At 37.3% G+C, this 19,644-nt stretch overlaps 2 long non-coding RNA genes across 2 annotated transcripts in view; both read left to right on the top strand.

Moving 5' to 3' along the window:
* Nucleotides 1–243: 243 nt before the first annotated feature.
* LOC309497093 overlaps nucleotides 244–19,644 on the top strand; it is a 119,238-nt gene continuing 99,837 nt past the window's right edge. The window contains exon 1 of the long non-coding RNA XR_014205375.1: nucleotides 244–681. This is a non-coding gene — a long non-coding RNA (uncharacterized lncRNA). The remainder of the gene's footprint in view (nucleotides 682–19,644) is intronic.
* LOC309498104 lies at nucleotides 8,365–8,748 on the top strand. The gene is made up of 3 exons (XR_014205853.1): nucleotides 8,365–8,448; nucleotides 8,560–8,592; nucleotides 8,711–8,748. It is a non-coding gene; the product is annotated as an uncharacterized lncRNA (long non-coding RNA).

The following is a 19,644-nucleotide window of genomic DNA, read 5'->3' on the forward strand; positions in this document are numbered from 1 at the left end:
CAACATAATAAGTGACAAAATAACGCCAACATTTTCCTATTTACATGTTGCGATTTGTATAGTCACCGTGTGGACAAATAACAAGGTCATATGAGACACAGCCATTTTTTAAACGTTTAAATACTGGGAACTATACAACAGAGACCCCATGTTAAAATGTCCGTTTTCACAGCATAAATTTATGTTTTTACAGGTTGGTCCCATGGACTTTTATTGTATTTTTCGATAGGTTCCGAGCATAGATATCATATAAAGGCTAGATGTCTCGTCCGCGCTGCTGGCCAATGGAGCTCGACATCCGCACACGGCGGCCATCTTAAGACAGGATGCTCGTTCACTCATAACATGGTGCATGTACTTTTAAATAACCATAACTTGCTCAATTTTATACCGATTTTCAAACGGTTTGGTTTGTTATAAACGTCAGAGATGTAGCTATTATACTGCATACATATGAATAATTATGTTCAAAATGTTTAAGCATTCAGAATTATAGCCACGTTAATAACGTTTGTAAGAAACCAAACCGTTTGTAAATCCGTCCAGATTTCAGCGAGATAAGAGGATTTGTGTGCGTGCTGCTCACTCACCTTAATTCACAGAGTCCTGTCCTAAGATGGCCGCCGGTGATGCCGGAAGTGACTCCGCCTTAAGACATCTAGCCTTTATATGATATCTATGGTTCCGAGTGCCTGAATTTTTTTCTAACTCGTTAGTTTAGATAGTATTTAGATATAAAATGTATGTATTATAAGGGCCTGGTTAACTTTGATTGACAGCTGATAACGAGCATAGGCTGCGCCAAGGAGAATGACAACATAAGAAGCGTCATTTTTTAATATACAGTTGAAATATAATACTACTGTTTCTGTATCATGAAATGTAGGTTTAAGAGTTTTTCAGGCGAGAATGTAGTTGTTTAAAGCTCAAATCTGTGGTTTATTTATAAAGATTTATGAAAATTTTATCCAGTTGTGAGATCCAGCAATGACCGGGCGCTCTGCACTCATGTACCCCGCCTGGAACAGCCTTTGCTCGGCTAGTCGTTCTGACGTTTGCCGCTGACTCTGGCGTCTCTGTAGTGGTTAAACATGAGATATAATTCGTCTTGTGTGTATCTAACGGGCGATTTTTGGTCTCGTGAATCTATCATTTGTTCCCTGGCCAATCGTTTTGGCTGAGGGGAAGTTTCATAACTTTATAAGCTATTTAACTTTACCGATGTATGGTTAGACTAGAGCGCTGACTTTGTATGTTTGACTGAATTGTTTGCTTTATTTGTATAGCTTCTTATACCTTTTACTTATACATTTATAATAGCTAATATTGATAAAACTGAAATTTTACAAAAAGAGACTGGGTTGAGTTTTGTCATTTTAAATTTTAATACAACGAAGATGATCTATAATGTTGTTTACTGCAAAATCTGTTGTTTAGTACAAATGCACATATTGCCTGGACCATATTAAAATTTTTAATATTTTTATATTATATTTAAAATGAAAAGAGGCAGGTTTGTGTTTTATATTTAGTTTTTTTATAAATAGGCAAACGTTATGTGCAGTGAATATAATCAATACGCGTTGCCTGAACCACATTTGTGTGGCTATAATGTTTAAGATTTCTTTAAATGAAAACGAAAAGAGTTAGTATGGTGTTTTATAACATATTTCGTTGCCTAAAATATACACAGAGATAACCGGAGTAGCAGAGCGAGTTGAGTGATGCGCGCTGCGTCAGAAGGTGGGCGGGGTTAGGATTTCCCAAGATTTTCCAAGATGGCGCCGCCCATACCCCCCATAAACGGCTTCAGAACCGTTCTTCAGAAAGTCTATGGGTGACGTCACAGACGCTTTGTCCATATTATTTACAGTCTATGGCACTGGTTCCCAATTCCAGTCCTGGTGACCCACTGCTCTGCACATTTTGTATGTCTCCCTTATTTAACACACCTGAACCAGATCATCAGCTCATTAGGAGAGACTCCATGAACTGAACTGAGTGTGTCAGATAAGAGAGACATACAAAATGTGCAGAGCAGTGGGTCACGAGGACTGGAATTGGGAACCACTGGTCTATGGTTCAAATGCGGCTTGAACGTTCAGCGCGCGCGCCCATTAAAATACGTAAAAGTCACGCAGCATTTACATTTAGATTGATGGAATGAATTATTTGATAATCAGCTAAAATATCATGAAACTTGATATATTATTAAGTGGATAGTGGGCCTGTGGCCATCGCAAACTGTAAATTGAATGAAAATATTAAAGCATTGAAAATGTAAAACAATGTTTTAAGTCATTTATATATATAATAGGCTACATTATAACATAATATATAGGTCTACCTTTAGAAATGGTAAACGAGATGTAGAAATAAAATAGCAATCCAATGGGGTCGCTGTGTCTAGTTTATAACGCTAGTTTCAATAGCACTGATGGATGGAGCGAAAATGACAGAAGAGTTAAAGTTTGTGTGAGGGTCAGAGCCCTTATTAAAAGGTAAGAAAATATCAATATTTACAGTATGGAGGTGAATTTGACATATTTAAAGGAAGAACTGCTCGAATGTGCTAGTGATTCACTGTGGAATCTGACCCTTGAGTTGGTATTCAAACTAGCCAATCAGAACTCTCCTCACACCTTGCCCCCCCCAGCCCCCTGTAAAGGGTGTGTACTCGACCCTGGAAAGGTGTGAAAGTCAGCCAGAGGGTCAATGTTGAGTCAATGTTTTATTTGTTTTTTGGAATAAATTAATACTACTAAGCAAGTAAATGTTAAATGGATTCAAAAAGTGACAGTAAAGATTTAGATTGTTAGAAAACATTTTTATTTTGAATAGAATAAATCTTTGTTCACCAGGGTGGAAAATTTTCTTATATATGTCGCATGAATGCAAAATAAAAAGAACTGCATTCATTCATTCATTTATTTATAAAGATTTTATTTGTAAGAAATGCTCACAACGACTTTGTCTCCTCAGAAGACTGAATTGCCTGGGGGTGTGTATGTATGTGTGTGTATATATATATATATGTGTGTGTATATATATATATATGTGTGTGTGTGTGTGTGTGTGTATATATATATATGTGTGTGTGTATATATATATATGTGTGTGTATATATATATGTGTGTGTATATATATATATATATATGTGTGTGTGTGTGTATATATATATATATGTGTGTGTATATATATATATATATGTGTGTGTGTGTATATATATATATATGTGTGTGTGTGTGTGTATATATATATATATATGTGTGTGTGTATATATATATATATATGTGTGTGTATATGTGTATATATATATGTGTGTGTATATGTGTATATGTATATATGTATATGTATATATGTATATATGAAGAGTTCAGATGCAAAAGCCTCTAAGTGCCATCTGAAATTTTCTTCTAGAATGATCATTTTTATCAAGCTTGTATATTTAAGTTCAGTAATTTCACTTAAATGGCAATGAAAATTACCTATTAATTGTCATTTAAGTGAAATTACTGAACTTAAATATACAAGCTTGATAAAAATGATCATTCTAGAAGAAAATTTCAGATGGCACTTAGAGGCTTTTGCATCTGAACTCTTCATATATATATGGATATGTGTATATGTATATATATATATATATATATATTAGGGCTGTCCCCGACTATGGATTTTCATAGTCGAATCAGAATTGTCATGTCTTGCCTATAGTCGACTAATAGTCGAATCATGTGTATGGGGGCGGGGCTTTAACGTTTCAAAGCCGCGATGTACAGAAAATCACACAAAGATATAGAAGAAAATGTATAAAAACATTTTGGATCAATTAAACTAAGAAATAATATAAATAACTCCAGAAAGGCCACACTGCAGATTTGCGTTTCACATGCAAATCAAATTAAATCGGCTAAATTACCTGTGCGAGCAGGCCAGCACAAATCGATGCACCGAAAAAATAAACAATTAATTTTACTAAATTAAATTAGAACAGAATATACCTTTCTAATAAATAAAAATACAAAACGAAATAAATCAGAATCAAGTCACAAGTTGAGCAAATGTGTGCAAAATGCCTAAAGTGCAGAGGAACATATTCAAAGCACAAGCCACAAATAGTTAGATTAGATAACCCTGACAGATTAATAAATAAAAAAAAAGAAAAGAAATTATTAAAATAACGATAGTAGCCAGAATTTTCAACTTTGTCTTTTTAACTGCAAAAACAACAATAAATGCTAAACTGGAGGGGCAGTCTTTTTAGCTAAAAATGTTCAGAGCATCCAAAAATCAAATTAGAACCGGCTTAAAAGTTTTTAAATCACTTGTACCCGTCCCTACCTGATCGAGAGAACAAATCCAGTCTTTCACTCTGTCTGTGTCTGTTGGAATCTTTTCAAATTGTGCGCGCGGATAAAATACATTCTAACGTGAAACCCAGTCTATGCGTGAAACGTGTTAACGTTGGCCGGCAGAAGTGCGATCATGGTTTTCCTAATGCTAAATCCAGAATATCCTTTCTGATGGTGTACATCCCCTGCTGGAAAAACCAGCATAGACCAGCATAGCTGGTCATACCAGCTAGACCAGCATATGTTGTGTTTTGGTGTTGGTATGCTGGTGACCAGCATGGGATGCTGGTATGCTGGTGACCAGCATGGGATGCTGGTATGCTGGTGACCAGCCTGGGATGCTGGTATGCTGGTGTGACCAGCCTGGAATGCTGGTGTGACCAGCATGGGATGCTGGTGTGCTGGTATGCTTGCTGTATGCATTAATTAAATGCATCCCATGCTATTCATACCAGCACCAACATTGGATGCTGGTTACACACATTGAAAACTATGCTGGTAAACAGATGTTAAGGATGGTAGCCTGTTCACCAGGGTGGAATGCAGGACAGCTACATTGAATTTTGGTATGATGAAAATCATGAAAATACAAGCTTACATTAATACATGTAACAAGTTCATTTAATAATACCAAGTAAACATTAATACGTTAATACAATAATAACAATTATTTAACAAAAAACAACACTTCTGGCTCAACAAGCAAATTACAATAAAACACATTAACAACAATTGATCTTAATTAAGTGCTCACTATGGGGTTCTAAAAATGAGTCGACTGCTTTGTGCTTTGTCTACACATTTGTCCTTGTCAACAGTAACCTGCTAACAGTTGCCTACTTTTTCAGATAAATTAGTATAAGTTGATGTGTATGCTCTCTGTTTATGTCGTTTTGTTCTGTCATCCTTACTGTATTGATCCTACTTTTTCAGGTAAATTACTAAATGTTGATGTGTATGTTCTTTGTTTATGTCAATTTGATCTGTCGTCCTCAGTGTCATCTTAACTGTCGTCTTGTTCTGTCATCTTAACTGTTGTCTCTTTCTGTCGTCTTGTTCTGTCGTCTCTTTCTGTCATCTTGTTCTGTCGTCTCTTTCTGTAAGTAGGCAGCTGTTAGTTTTTTTTTAGTCTGTTAATGTCCATTATTTTTTCTGTGATGAACCTTCCGGCCTTTATCCATCTGGCCTGCGACTCTGTTTCCTCCACATTCTTTCTGTGAAGCCACTCCTTGAAGCAGACTGAAAAGAAATGAACAGATAAATAGTGATGCTTGTGTCGCACCAGAACAAATAAAAATGTATTACTCCATAACCCAGTACTTGGCATCCCACAAAGACCTTCTGGCTACTGCTACCTTTTAATGTCTGAAATTTCTGGGGGGTTAAAAGCTGTCTGCTGGTTTTGGTTGTGGGGCATTCCTTCCCTGTGAGACTTCTTTCCGCCAGAGTCTTAGTGCCCCAGATTGCCACTGCCAACTCCTTCACAAATAAGGAATCCCGCGTGCTGTTTTGAATCCTTGACCAGGCCTCTCTGCGCACTCGAACATCTCCCCCCAAGTGAATCTGACAAAATTTTAAACAAAAATAATCAAGGCACTAGATTGTACAAATGCATACAAAATGTATTAAAACTTTAAGTGTACTGTAGTTGGGGGTTCTTATATTAATCCATGCACACAGATGACGACCCTTACGAAAAATAAGTTTATTCAAGTGTTCCATTAGTATACTTCTTTTAAACTAAAAATAAGAAAGTATACTTTTAGTCTACATTTTATATACTTCTCAAAAATATACTTAAACATTTCTTAAGTATACTTTATAAACTTAACTTGAAGTATATTTCTTTTTCGTAAGGGCGAGGGCAATGCTGTACCTCATCTCCTTTTGAAGATACAGAGGGTTCCACCTCATTCAAACAGCCAGACTCTGCAACTATATACAAAATATCCTCCTTACCATTGCACTTTGCGGTTGATGAGGATTTCAGTGCCTTCAGCAATTGTTGCTGCAATTGCATGTTTAGAGAACGTAGTTCTTTATTCTCTGCCTCAATTTCTGCTCTGAGTTTCTCCTGCTCCTCTAACCTATAATAGACGGACATAGTGTATGTCATGATTAGCTGACATTATAAGAAAGAAAAAAATATATATATTTTAATATATTAGGTGTTATCTAGCTACTTATAGTATATCCACCTAGTTCTGCTATGGTGCACTGACAAGCAGGTTAAATCAAACATTGGGCTAAAGATCAATTCTCTTGTCAGAACACATTAAGGCTATTCAAAAATCACTTACTTGATTGTAGTTTCCTGCAGTTGCAGAGACATATTGTTTATTTTTTTTAGGTAGAGATGTTGCTTCTTTTTTGCCTCCTCAAAAAGTTTTTCTGGTACAACCCCCACCATCATCATCATCATCATCATCATCCTCTTCTGACAATGAGTCAGACAGGGTTTGAGCTCTCATTATCTTGCTTGGAGTTGGGCAGAGTGGAGACTGTTTTCTTTTAATTTTTCTCTCTTTTAGCAAGGTTAAGAGATAAGCCTCTTCTGCAGCTTTTTTTCTGATTTGTCTATAAACATGGATAAAAGCATAATTAGGAAAAAGCATCACAGTGTATTGCAAGACTCCCACACATCCAAACACTCCCACACATACCCCCCTATAACTTGTATTCTGTAGTTACATTCAAGTGCCACACGATGGCAATAGCTGTAATTACAGTTAACAGGAAAAACGATAGCAGATCAGCAGCAGCCAATAACATTAATTTACCAATTTTACACAACTAAAAAGTTAGCTAACATCGGAACTATAACAGCAATGTCAACTTTACATTTATTGCTTTGGCTTCCTCTGCCTCGGAGCGCGACCGTGGAGGCGTGGTCTCCTTCAGGAGTCTCACACGGACCCGCTTACCCTTGGCCAGTTCCTCCTCGATCTCTTCTCTGGACTCTGGATGGAATGTTAATAACACTGAATGTAAGTACTTGAAAGCACCTGCTATAACGTTATCTGTCATGCAATACTAACACCGGTAGCATTGCGTCCTCTGTCCTAAGCGCTTAGCACTACTAGCTTTGCTAGCGCGTTAGCCAAAACTCGTATCCCAGTTAATACGTACTAACGTTAGTAAGTTATTAAAGTTAAAGTATTTCCAAGTTGGACATTTATGTTATTGATGAACTATTGAAGATAACGTTATTACGACTCACCCTTTAGGAACAATATTTGTCCCTTGAAAAACTTATCTTGCCAGCGCACCCAGTAAGTTTTAGTGAGGTCACTAACGTTAAGGTCAAAGTCCTTAATGTAGGATATGGGGACGATTTCTTTACACCCGTCCTCTATATATTTCACATAGGCAAACATATTTTCTATTATGTTGTATAGTTAGGTAGATTTAAGTAGATTTGTTGAGTGAAGTTGTCTGTAAAATGACAAGTAACGGTTACCTCACGAGCGAATTTAACTCTAACGGCGGGAAGCGCGAGATGCACTGTTGCCTTGGTTACAGACTACAGTCATATACTGTATAGTCATAGTGTGTCTTAGCTCCCACTATAGAATGATAAAGTTAAAGGGTTTATTAAACACGTCTGTATAACACAGCACAGTTCCACAATGATTATAATGTTGAATCAACAACTCTCTAAAGCAGTTTCAACAATAGCAGTATAAAGCAGTCTTATAATCTTCATGGAGTAGGATTTATTACAGAACTGCTGAATTGAGGCTGCATCAGTTGTAAAAAATAATCTGGCAACTAGTGTGTCACACTTTTGAGTGCAATAATCCTAGTCATCTAGTTGGCAAATTGCTGGTAAACTAAAAAGCTCAATTAATACAGACAGACAAAGGATTAGAAAACATTTCCAACAATGTTGTTACCTGATCAATATGATTTATTAATACCGTTATTTTAGTAACGTAATTACTTTGTAAATTCAACATCCTATTCATGAATATGTCTGATAATTATTATGTCCTTTTTTAATTTTAGAATGTCAAAACGCAAGTACAAATTGTACTTAGAGCCTAAGAGCAGAGTTACATTTCCCTGTGCAAGACTGAAAAGAGGACATTTGGATGTAAGTCAGTTCATGAGAAATATGTTGTAATCCTGGGTATCAATATTATATAATTATATTGTATTTAAAGAATGTATGACTTCAGTCTTACCTGAAGATGTTCTTTTAAAGGTGGCAGATGGTTCAGGAGATGCAGATGTTGAGGTGAGAGAGTAATTTTTTTTATTTTTATTAAAAATACATAATTTCCCATTAGGCTTTACTACACTGAGTACAGTTTTTTTACTCTGAGCTTGTGCCATCTCTTCATGATCCTGTGCAGACCATGTCTCCTTCTGGCGATATTCAGCTGGATCCAGATGACACGGCCAACATGGTGAGCTCTTCTACCTACCACACCTTACAGGCTTGTTGCATGTTGTTGTTGTTGTTGTTGTTGAAATTGTTGTCTAAAAGTAGGGCTGGGTATCGTTTAAAGAAATTCGATACTGATACCTTGACTTCGATACCGGTTCCTGAACGGTACTTTTTCCGATACCAATTTTACGAAAGAAAAAAATATCTGTTTTAACAACATTACCTTAAAAAAATGAAAAGTGAACAGAGATTATGTAAGGGTTAATGCCTGACGAGGTGTCCATTGTCAGGTATTAATGGACGACAGCGAGGCGTGAACCGTACGACGCGCAGCGTACTTCCGCCGAAGTTCGCTTATACCATGGTTACTTGCCAAATAACACATTTTTAAAACATTAGTTTATATTTTAATTAGTTTTACAATCGAAATCTAAAGTTTTTACAAACAATAACTTGGTTTCCCTGGTTACGCCTGACAGTTTATTTACTAGGTGTCCTCTATCACTTTTTAATGGACACCCTGCAGCCAATCAGAATCGAGTATTCACCCAGACCATGGTATAAGCGCGGTAAAAATGAGTGGGTCACGCCCGAAAACCGCAACAGGCCAATCGTGGCTTAGCAACCATATTTAGGCGAAGGATCAATTCCGAGTCCTTTATAGCAGCAGGAATAAAAAGCGGTTCTTAAAGGGATAGTTCACTTTGAAATAAAATTTTGGTATGTTTTAGCTTACCTGAAGGGCATCCAAGATGTAGGTGTCTTTGTTTCCGCAGTAGTTTAAATTTTGATATTTTTAGGTCAAACCGCTCTTGTCTGTCAGTCATTTCATGCAAGTCTGTGGTCACTGTCTCAAAGTGAACTATCCCTTTAAACTGGATTGTTATGGTGGAAAAAAGACATGTAGTGTCTCCCAGACTGTATCCTGCTTTTATGAGCCTTCATTTTAAAACACCCATTTGACACCTGCTGTTTGTTGACTCTGTCTGGGACCTGATCAAGGTTGTCTCCATGGCAACTGCTGTGTTTCGATATGACATCCTGCGGACTGAGGCACCTAGATTGGGATGCCAGGCGTAGCGACTCTTCAGGCCTACACATACAGAAACTCTTACATAGATACAGATATGCAATCACCCTCCCCCACCCCCCATCCCACGCCTTCGACGCTTTTTACCACCAGTTTGTCAGGCGGGTCTGTGACCAGCGCCGAAATGGCTGCAGGACCGGATGGCTGCTTGCCTTTGCTGGATTACCTCCAACCCCATTTCCCCTCCCCCCTCCCCCCTCCCCTCCCCCCTCTCCCCTCTCCCCCCTCCCCTCCCCCCTCTCCCCTCTCCCCTCCCCCCTCTCCCCTCTCCCCTCTCCCCTCTCCCCTGTTGCAAGTCTTGTGTGTTCATGTTGTGTACTGATTATGTGCAAATTGCTGAGGTGTTTTACTGTCCCCAAACTGTACTCCCTATTGGAGCATAGTCTGGGGGTTGCCTTTTTTTCTCCTCAACTCTCCTCATGTTATGCTGTATTCTTACTAATTTCAGGTCGGTCCTAAATTGCATTTCGTTGCCTTGTACTTGTACTTGTGTAATGACAATAAATTGAATCTAATCTAATCTAATCTAATTTGCTGTTTGGTGCATGTTTTGTTGAATTATTTTTTCAAATGTTTCTTTGTGCTTTCAGGTACTGCCTCTTGCTGCCAACCGCGGAGAAAATGAAAGTGAAGTTAGACCAGGTTCAAGCTGCGCAAATCTTGAGGTCAGGGCACAACCCGTTCTGTGACAGCAGTCAGTAGGGCTGTACAATATGACCAAAATATCATATCCTATTTCATACCCCGATAACGATACATATCCCGATAACCGGGCTCTACGGTAACTTTTTTTATCTTGCACTTGTGCTCCTAATTAAAAAAATCTTAAATAGATATCTTTTATCTTTTTTTATCTTGCACTTGTGCTCCTAATTAAAAAAATCTAGGAGCACACTCCAAAATTTCGGAGCACAGATAATTAAACGTTTTTCAATGACACAATATTACTGTGCCACATATAACATGCACAAGTATGGAGAGCATGAGAAAAGAGAATTCAGAAACATAGCATCTTACAGAAGTTTATGTGATGAGGGGTCGGCATGACTGAGACTCATGCTTTTATTACTCAAAACAATAATAAACAAAAGGTGCGCACACAGCGCTTGCACCGTAGCCTTGCTACAGCGTTAAAGGACAAATCCAGTGAAAAATGAACCTAGGGGTAATTAACACATTAACACACCAAGTCAATCGTTCCCTGAGATGCGTTTTCATGATAATCGAATATAAAGGGTTTTATCTTTAAAAACAGATAAGCCTTGTTAGTGGTAATAACTAGCGATTTACTTTTACTTACTCTGTGCCCCATATACTATTGTTATGAGCTAATCTGTTTTTAGATAAAACACTTTATATTCGATTATCATGAAAACGCATCTCAGGGAACGATCGACTCGGTAACCATGTGTTAATTACCCCTAGGTTCATTTTTCACTGGAATTGTCCTTTAACAACACTTTTTCACTTTCTCCGATCACTCTCTCCACCTCCGACCTAGTCCTAGTCCTCCTCTCTCTTTCGTCTCTGAGTCGACAGCGGCTTATATCCCGTCTCTCCACGCCAATTACTGCAATAAGACACAGGTGTTTGTCATTTGCACTTGACCTACTTACATACCGCTTGTCTCCTTTCTCTCTCTCCCATTATAGACCGCGCTGAACCACGCCCCCCTCGCCACAGTTTACCTTTACCTACCTTCCTCAATTAATAAAATATCATGAGTTACCTATGGAATTTCTGTAACTCATGATATTTATTTGCATCATAAAGGTTTATGGAATAAAGAATAAGTTAACGCTATAGTTTAACTGCTTAGTAAGGTCTTCACTCTTCCAGTGACAAACATGGCATTAGCTAGATTTGTGGGTAATCTAATTTAGCAAATGTAAGCGATGTTAAAGAGTATTTAGAAGCGACGAATTAGGGAGAACCATTGTCATTAATTGGCTGTTATAAAGCCCAATACCGATTTAAATTAAATTAGTTCAGATTGGCCAATAATATCAGACAGCCAATTAAAGGAGAACTCCGGTCAATTTTAACATTTAGCTCATTTTTTTTGTCAATTTGGAGTGCTGTCAATACAGAGAACAACGACAAAAGTAGTCGATTGCCTAGTTCATGTAACTAAACCTATGCGCGTGAACTCGACAATCGACTACTTTGGACTTCAAGCGAAAACAGGATGTAAATACAGGTATTTGCACTGGCTTAAATAACATAATTTTTATCCATATCTTTCACATCTACTACAGTCAGATTCACCCGTGTTCACTGAAGGAATCACTCACATTGGCTGTGCACTTGTAATGACACATCAAGGATGTTAAGAGGCTAAAAGCAGGTTTAAATGTTGTCCCATTGAAGTCAACAGGGTGCAATTTTTAAAAAGAGGATAACACAGTGTTTTTTGTCGTTGTTCTCTGTATTGACAGCACTCCAAATTGACAAAAAATGAGCTCAATGTTAAAATTGACCGGAGTTCTCCTTTAATCGGTTGGGCTCTACGTCAAACGCCATATACCGTCATATCTCACAGCCCTACTGGTCAGTCATACATTTCTTAGTTTACTGTCATTGTATGTAGACACATGCACTCAGGAATGGTTTTTTTTTAAACATTTTTTGTAGATGTCTTCATCTGGTCGCTTTCTGCTTACATCTGAGCTGCAACCAAGTGACATGGCCCAGCAGTTTAGTTGTCATCTGAAGGCAGTGTTTCTGAAGTTGATTCGGAAATTCCAGATATTCCAGAAGATGATCCATTCAGACAGATAGGTTTTGATACAGACATGGATTCAGTACTAATGTCAGCAGGTACAACGACAAAGGCTGAGGCACTGCTCATGGTGATGAGTCATGCAGCAAGACATAATATAACAGGGACACAACTTCATGACTTATTACAGCTCATAAATACTCTGTTTGGCAAAGAGGTGTTACCCAGATCAAAATATTTGTTCAATAAGGTCTTTAAAAACAACTCCGACATTGTGGAGTTCCACTTCTACTGCAAAACCTGTAAAGTATACATTGGCACAAAAGAAGACATACAAGACAAAAACATTGCACAGTGTGCAATCTGTAGTGCTTCAATTGAAATCAGTTCCTTGAACAGTGCAAGCTTTTTTATCAACATACCAATTGCACCTCAAATCCAGACGCTGCTTGAAAATCCTCAGATTCAAAACAGCATGAGCTACAGACACCAAAGGCCACACAATGAGCATGTTATCTCGGACATATACGATGGTGAAATGTTCTCGAAACTTGTCAAGACCTGGTGGAATTCTGTCAGATCCAGACAATTTGTCGTATAATTTCAATTCTGATGGCTCGCCTGTGTACAAGTCTTCCAGATTTTCTATATGGCCCATACACCTGCATTTAAACGAGCTCCCTCCCAAAATGAGATTTCAGAATGTAGTGCTTGCAGGTCTTTGGTTTGGTACTCAAGAGCCAGTTATGTCTATTTTTCTCAGACCCTTTGTTGATCAGGCCAAAACACTGGCATCCAGAGGTGTGTCTTGGAGAAAAAATGGAACATGTGTGTATAGCAAAATTGTTGGGTTATGTTGTTGTGTAGACTCAAAGGCAAGACCAGCCATGCAAAACACCACACAGTTTAATGGGTACTTTGGTTGTGGCTTCTGTTTACATCCTGGTACTCTAGTAGAGAAACAGGTGAAGTACACTGTGACTGACACAGAATATCCTGACAGAGAAGCGAAGAAAATGCTGGCAGATATGGAGCAAGCATTAGCACAAAACAGAAGTGTCAGAGGAGTGAAAGGTCCATCACCACTCATAAACATGCCATATTTTGATATAGTGTGGGGCTTTGTTCCAGACTATATGCATGCTGTCTTACTGGGTGTCATTAGACAGCTCACAGAGCTTTTTTTGAACAACAGTGATCAACCCTATTACACTGGGAGTCCCAACACTATGAGGGTGCTAGAAAACAGGATCAAGGACATAAAGCCACCACACCTGATAACACGACTACCCAGACCCCTTGCAGAATGCAAGTACTGGAAAGCTTCAGAGTGGCGAGCATGGCTCCTGTTTTACAGCTTGCCAGTCCTGAATTGTGTACTTCAACCACGTTATGTGAAGCACCTAGGCCTTCTGGTATCAGCAGTATTTCTACTTCTGAATGAGAACATTACCTTCCAAGAAATCAACAAAGCAGATAACATGCTTTTTGAGTTTGTGGCAAGGTTTCAGTTGCTGTATGGCGAGGCATCTATGACATTTAATGTGCACCTGCTAACTCACCTTGCAAAATCAGTGAAATTGTGGGGGCCACTCTGGGCACACTCAGCATTTGTGTTTGAAAATGCAAATGGTGGTCTGTTGAAACTGGTGCATGGAACAAAGTGTGTAGCTCTGCAGATTGTGAACAAATTCCTGTTGCACAGAGCAATACCACTCTTTACCACAAGGTATGCAGTTAGTGAGCAAGTTAAGGAGTTCTGTTTGGAAATGACAAATGACCGAAGAGTAAAGAGTTTCACAAAATGTCAAGACACAACTGTTCTGGATAGTGGCAGAGTGACAGAGACTACTGATGATGAAAAAAGAGCCTTCATTTCTGCACAGAAACATCCACCAGACGAAATGGTAGTGCACAGGAGAATGGTGCATAAAGGACTAGTTTATACCAGCAAAAGCTATAGCCTCAGTAAGAGACGCAGAGACTTTTTTGCAAAGATGAGCGATGGTGCTTATGGAGAAATCCAGAATATTGTATCCTTTCCTTCAGAAGGGGGTACAGAAATTGCTGTCCTTTTCAAAAAGCTCTATACAAATGCCTCCTTTCCTTTATCACAAGGTTATGGGTTTGTGTCACATATCCGACTTGTAAGTGGAAGCCTTTTTTCGCCAGTGTGTCTGATTTCAGTAGACCGGTTAGAGCAGAAATGCATGGTTTTGAAAACGGGTGATCAGACGTACATTTGTGACTTTCCAAATGCATATGAGAGAGACTAGTCTTAATCTTAGATGGTCATTCTGTGAGTTGTTGGGGTTGATATAAGCTGTTTAATATGATTTCTGGCCTTGAGTCCGAAGACCTTTCCATGAATGGAACTGGTTAAGGTGTCATTAGATGGCCTAAATGTGAACTTGGGTCATGTGATAACAGGAGGGGGTGGGAGAAATAATATCTAAAGTCCGAAGAAATATCTAGGAGGACATTCGCACTCAAGCCTCTTTTTCTCTAGCTTATTGATCTCCCTTCTCTGGGTGACTTACTATTTCATATCTGTCTGATACTGTTTTGCCACTCCATTTTTGCATTCTTTATTTGAGTCTGATACTTCATTGACACCTCTGTTTGACTATATTATCTTTGAGTCTGATACTGCTTCGACATTTCTGTTCGACTATTTTATATTTGAGTCTGATACTGCTTCAACACTTCTGTTCGACTATATTATCTTTGAGTCTGATACTGCTTCGACATTTCTGTTCGACTATATTATATTTGAGTCTGATACTGCTTCGACATTTCTGTTCGACTATATTATCTTTGAGTCTGATACTGCTTCGACACTTCTGTTCGACTATATTATATTTGAGTCTGATACTGCTTCGACACTTCTGTTTGACTATATTATCTTTGAGTCTGATACTGCTTCGACATTTCTGTTCGACTATATTATATTTGAGTCTGATACTGCTTCGACATTTCTGTTCGACTATATTATCTTTGAGTCTGATACTGCTTCAACACTTCTGTTTGACTATATTATCTTTGAGTCTGATACTGCTTCAACACTTCTGTTTGACTATATTATCTTTGAGTCTGATACTGCTTCAACACTTCTGTTCGACTATATTATATTTGAGTCTGATACTGCTTCAACACTTCTGTTTGATTATATTATCTTTGAGTCTGATACTGCTTCAACACTTCTGTTCGACTATATTATCTTTGAGTCTGATACTGCTTCGACATTTCTGTTCGACTATATTATATTTGAGTCTGATACTGCTTCAACACTTCTGTTTGAATATATTATATTTGAGTCTGATACTGCTTCAACACTTCTGTTTGACTATATTATCTTTGAGTCTGATACTGCTTCGACATTTCTGTTCGACTATATTATCTTTGAGTCTGATACTGCTTCGACATTTCTGTTCGACTATATTATCTTTGAGTCTGATACTGCTTGGACATTTCTGTTCGACTATATTATATTTGAGTCTGATACTGCTTCAACACTTCTGTTTGACTATATTATCTTTGAGTCTGATACTGCTTCGACATTTCTGTTCGACTATATTATATTTGAGTCTGATACTGCTTCGACATTTCTGTTCGACTATATTATATTTGAGTCTGATACTGCTTCGACATTTCTGTTCGACTATATTATCTTTGAGTCTGATACTGCTTCGACACTTCTGTTCGACTATATTATCTTTGAGTCTGATACTGCTTCGACACTTCTGTTCGACTATATTATATTTGAGTCTGATACTGCTTCGACATTTCTGTTCGACTATATTATCTTTGAGTCTGATACTGCTTCGACATTTCTGTTCGACTAAGCTATATTATATTTGAGTCTGATACTGCTTCGACACTTCTGTTCGACTATTATATTTGAGTCTGATACTGCTTCGACATTTCTGTTCGACTATATTATATTTGAGTCTGATACTGCTTCGACATTTCTGTTCGACTATATTATATTTGAGTCTGATACTGCTTCGACACTTCTGTTCGACTATATTATATTTGAGTCTGATACTGCTTCGACATTTCTGTTCGACTATATTATCTTTGAGTCTGATACTGCTTCGACATTTCTGTTCGACTAAGCTATATTATATTTGAGTCTGATACTGCTTCGACACTTCTGTTCGACTATTATATTTGAGTCTGATACTGCTTCGACATTTCTGTTCGACTATATTATATTTGAGTCTGATACTGCTTCGACATTTCTGTTCGACTATATTATATTTGAGTCTGATACTGCTTCGACACTTCTGTTCGACTATATTATATTTGAGTCTGATACTGCTTCGACATTTCTGTTCGACTATATTATATTTGAGTCTGATACTGCTTCGACACTTCTGTTCGACTATTATATTTGAGTCTGATACTGCTTCGACATTTCTGTTCGACTATATTATATTTGAGTCTGATACTGCTTCGACATTTCTGTTCGACTATATTATCTTTGAGTCTGATACTGCTTCGACATTTCTGTTCGACTATATTATCTTTGAGTCTGATACTGCTTCGACATTTCTGTTCGACTATATTATATTTGAGTCTGATACTGCTTCGACACTTCTGTTCGACTATATTATATTTGAGTCTGATACTGCTTCGACACTTCTGTTCGACTATATTATATTTGAGTCTGATACTGCTTCGACATTTCTGTTTGACTATATTATATTTGAGTCTGATACTGCTTCGACACTTCTGTTCGACTATATTATATTTGAGTCTGATACTGCTTCGACATTTCTGTTCGACTATATTATATTTGAGTCTGATACTGCTTCGACATTTCTGTTCGACTATATTATATTTGAGTCTGATACTGCTTCGACACTTCTGTTCGACTATGATACTGCTTCGACACTTCTGTTCGACTATATTATATTTGAGTCTGATACTGCTTCGACACTTCTGTTCGACTATATTATATTTGAGTCTGATACTGCTTCGACATTTCTGTTCGACTATATAATATTTGAGTCTGATACTGCTTCGACATTTCTGTTCGACTATATTATATTTGAGTCTGATACTGCTTCGACATTTCTGTTCGACTATATTATCTTTGAGTCTGATACTGCTTCGACACTTCTGTTCGACTATATTATATTTGAGTCTGATACTGCTTCGACATTTCTGTTCGACTATATTATCTTTGAGTCTGATACTGCTTCGACATTTCTGTTCGACTATATTATCTTTGAGTCTGATACTGCTTCGACACTTCTGTTCGACTATATTATCTTTGAGTCTGATACTGCTTCGACATTTCTGTTCGACTATATTATATTTGAGTCTGATACTGCTTCGACATTTCTGTTCGACTATATTATATTTGAGTCTGATACTGCTTCGACATTTCTGTTCGACTATATTATATTTGAGTCTGATACTGCTTCGACATTTCTGTTCGACTATATTATATTTGAGTCTGATACTGCTTCGACATTTCTGTTCGACTATATTATATTTGAGTCTGATACTGCTTCGACATTTCTGTTCGACTATATTATATTTGAGTCTGATACTGCTTCAACATTTCTGTTCGACTATATTATATTTGAGTCTGATACTGCTTCGACATTTCTGTTCGACTATATTATCTTTGAGTCTGATACTGCTTCGACACTTCTGTTCGACTATATTATCTTTGAGTCTGATACTGCTTCGACATTTCTGTTCGACTATATTATCTTTGAGTCTGATACTGCTTCGACATTTCTGTTCGACTATATTATCTTTGAGTCTGATACTGCTTCGACACTTCTGTTCGACTATATTATATTTGAGTCTGATACTGCTTCGACATTTCTGTTCGACTATATTATATTTGAGTCTGATACTGCTTCGACATTTCTGTTCGACTATATTATCTTTGAGTCTGATACTGCTTCGACATTTCTGTTCGACTATATTATCTTTGAGTCTGATACTGCTTCGACATTTCTGTTCGACTATATTATATTTGAGTCTGATACTGCTTCGACATTTCTGTTCGACTATATTATATTTGAGTCTGATACTGCTTCGACATTTCTGTTCGACTAAGCTATATTATATTTGAGTCTGATACTGCTTCGACACTTCTGTTCGACTATTATATTTGAGTCTGATACTGCTTCGACATTTCTGTTCGACTATATTATATTTGAGTCTGATACTGCTTCGACATTTCTGTTCGACTATATTATATTTGAGTCTGATACTGCTTCGACATTTCTGTTCGACTATATTATCTTTGAGTCTGATACTGCTTCGACACTTCTGTTCGACTATATTATATTTGAGTCTGATACTGCTTCGACATTTCTGTTCGACTATATTATATTTGAGTCTGATATTGCTTCGACATTTCTGTTCGACTATTTTATATTTGAGTCTGTTACTGCCTTGCTACTCCTGTTTTAATGATTGTTATGTGTTGCTATGTAGGTACTATTTATATATTTATTTATTTATTTATTTTTATTTTTATTTTAATCTTTAATCTGGTTGTTCAACCAAAGCACTGTAAAGCACTTTGGTCAGACATGCTATACATGCTATATAAATAAAGTGACCTTGACCTTGACCTGAAAAAAAAACAGAAAAGAAAAAACAGACAGGGCTTATCATTACTATGAAACACCCCCCAGTGTTTATTTTTTTATTAAACATCTTCCACGATACATTGACACCGGATGCTTGTAGGAACATGTTAATGTAATCTCTTATATTGGTGTACAATGCTTGTTAACTGACTGTTTTTTAAACTTAAAAATTTCCCGGAGTTCTCCTTTAAGCATTATAATTTATTAATGTGAATACTGAATGCACTGTATATATTGTCTTGGTAGTAATGGTATCAAGTAATTCCTATAAATGTGAATGTAACATGTAAATATTCTGTTGCAGTAATAAACTTATTTCGAACAGATGTTAATGTTCAAGAATCTTTAGTTTATTTATTGTAATGAATTTGTATGAGAAAAATAGTGTTATGTGTTGGCCAAGTATTTATGTACTGCCCTTAAAGAACTTCTTGACATTGCTAGCCTAATTTCTATTTAAC

This window comes from Leuciscus leuciscus (genome assembly GCF_965113295.1).
Source record: "Leuciscus leuciscus genome assembly, chromosome: 4".
NCBI lineage: Eukaryota > Metazoa > Chordata > Actinopteri > Cypriniformes > Leuciscidae > Leuciscus > Leuciscus leuciscus.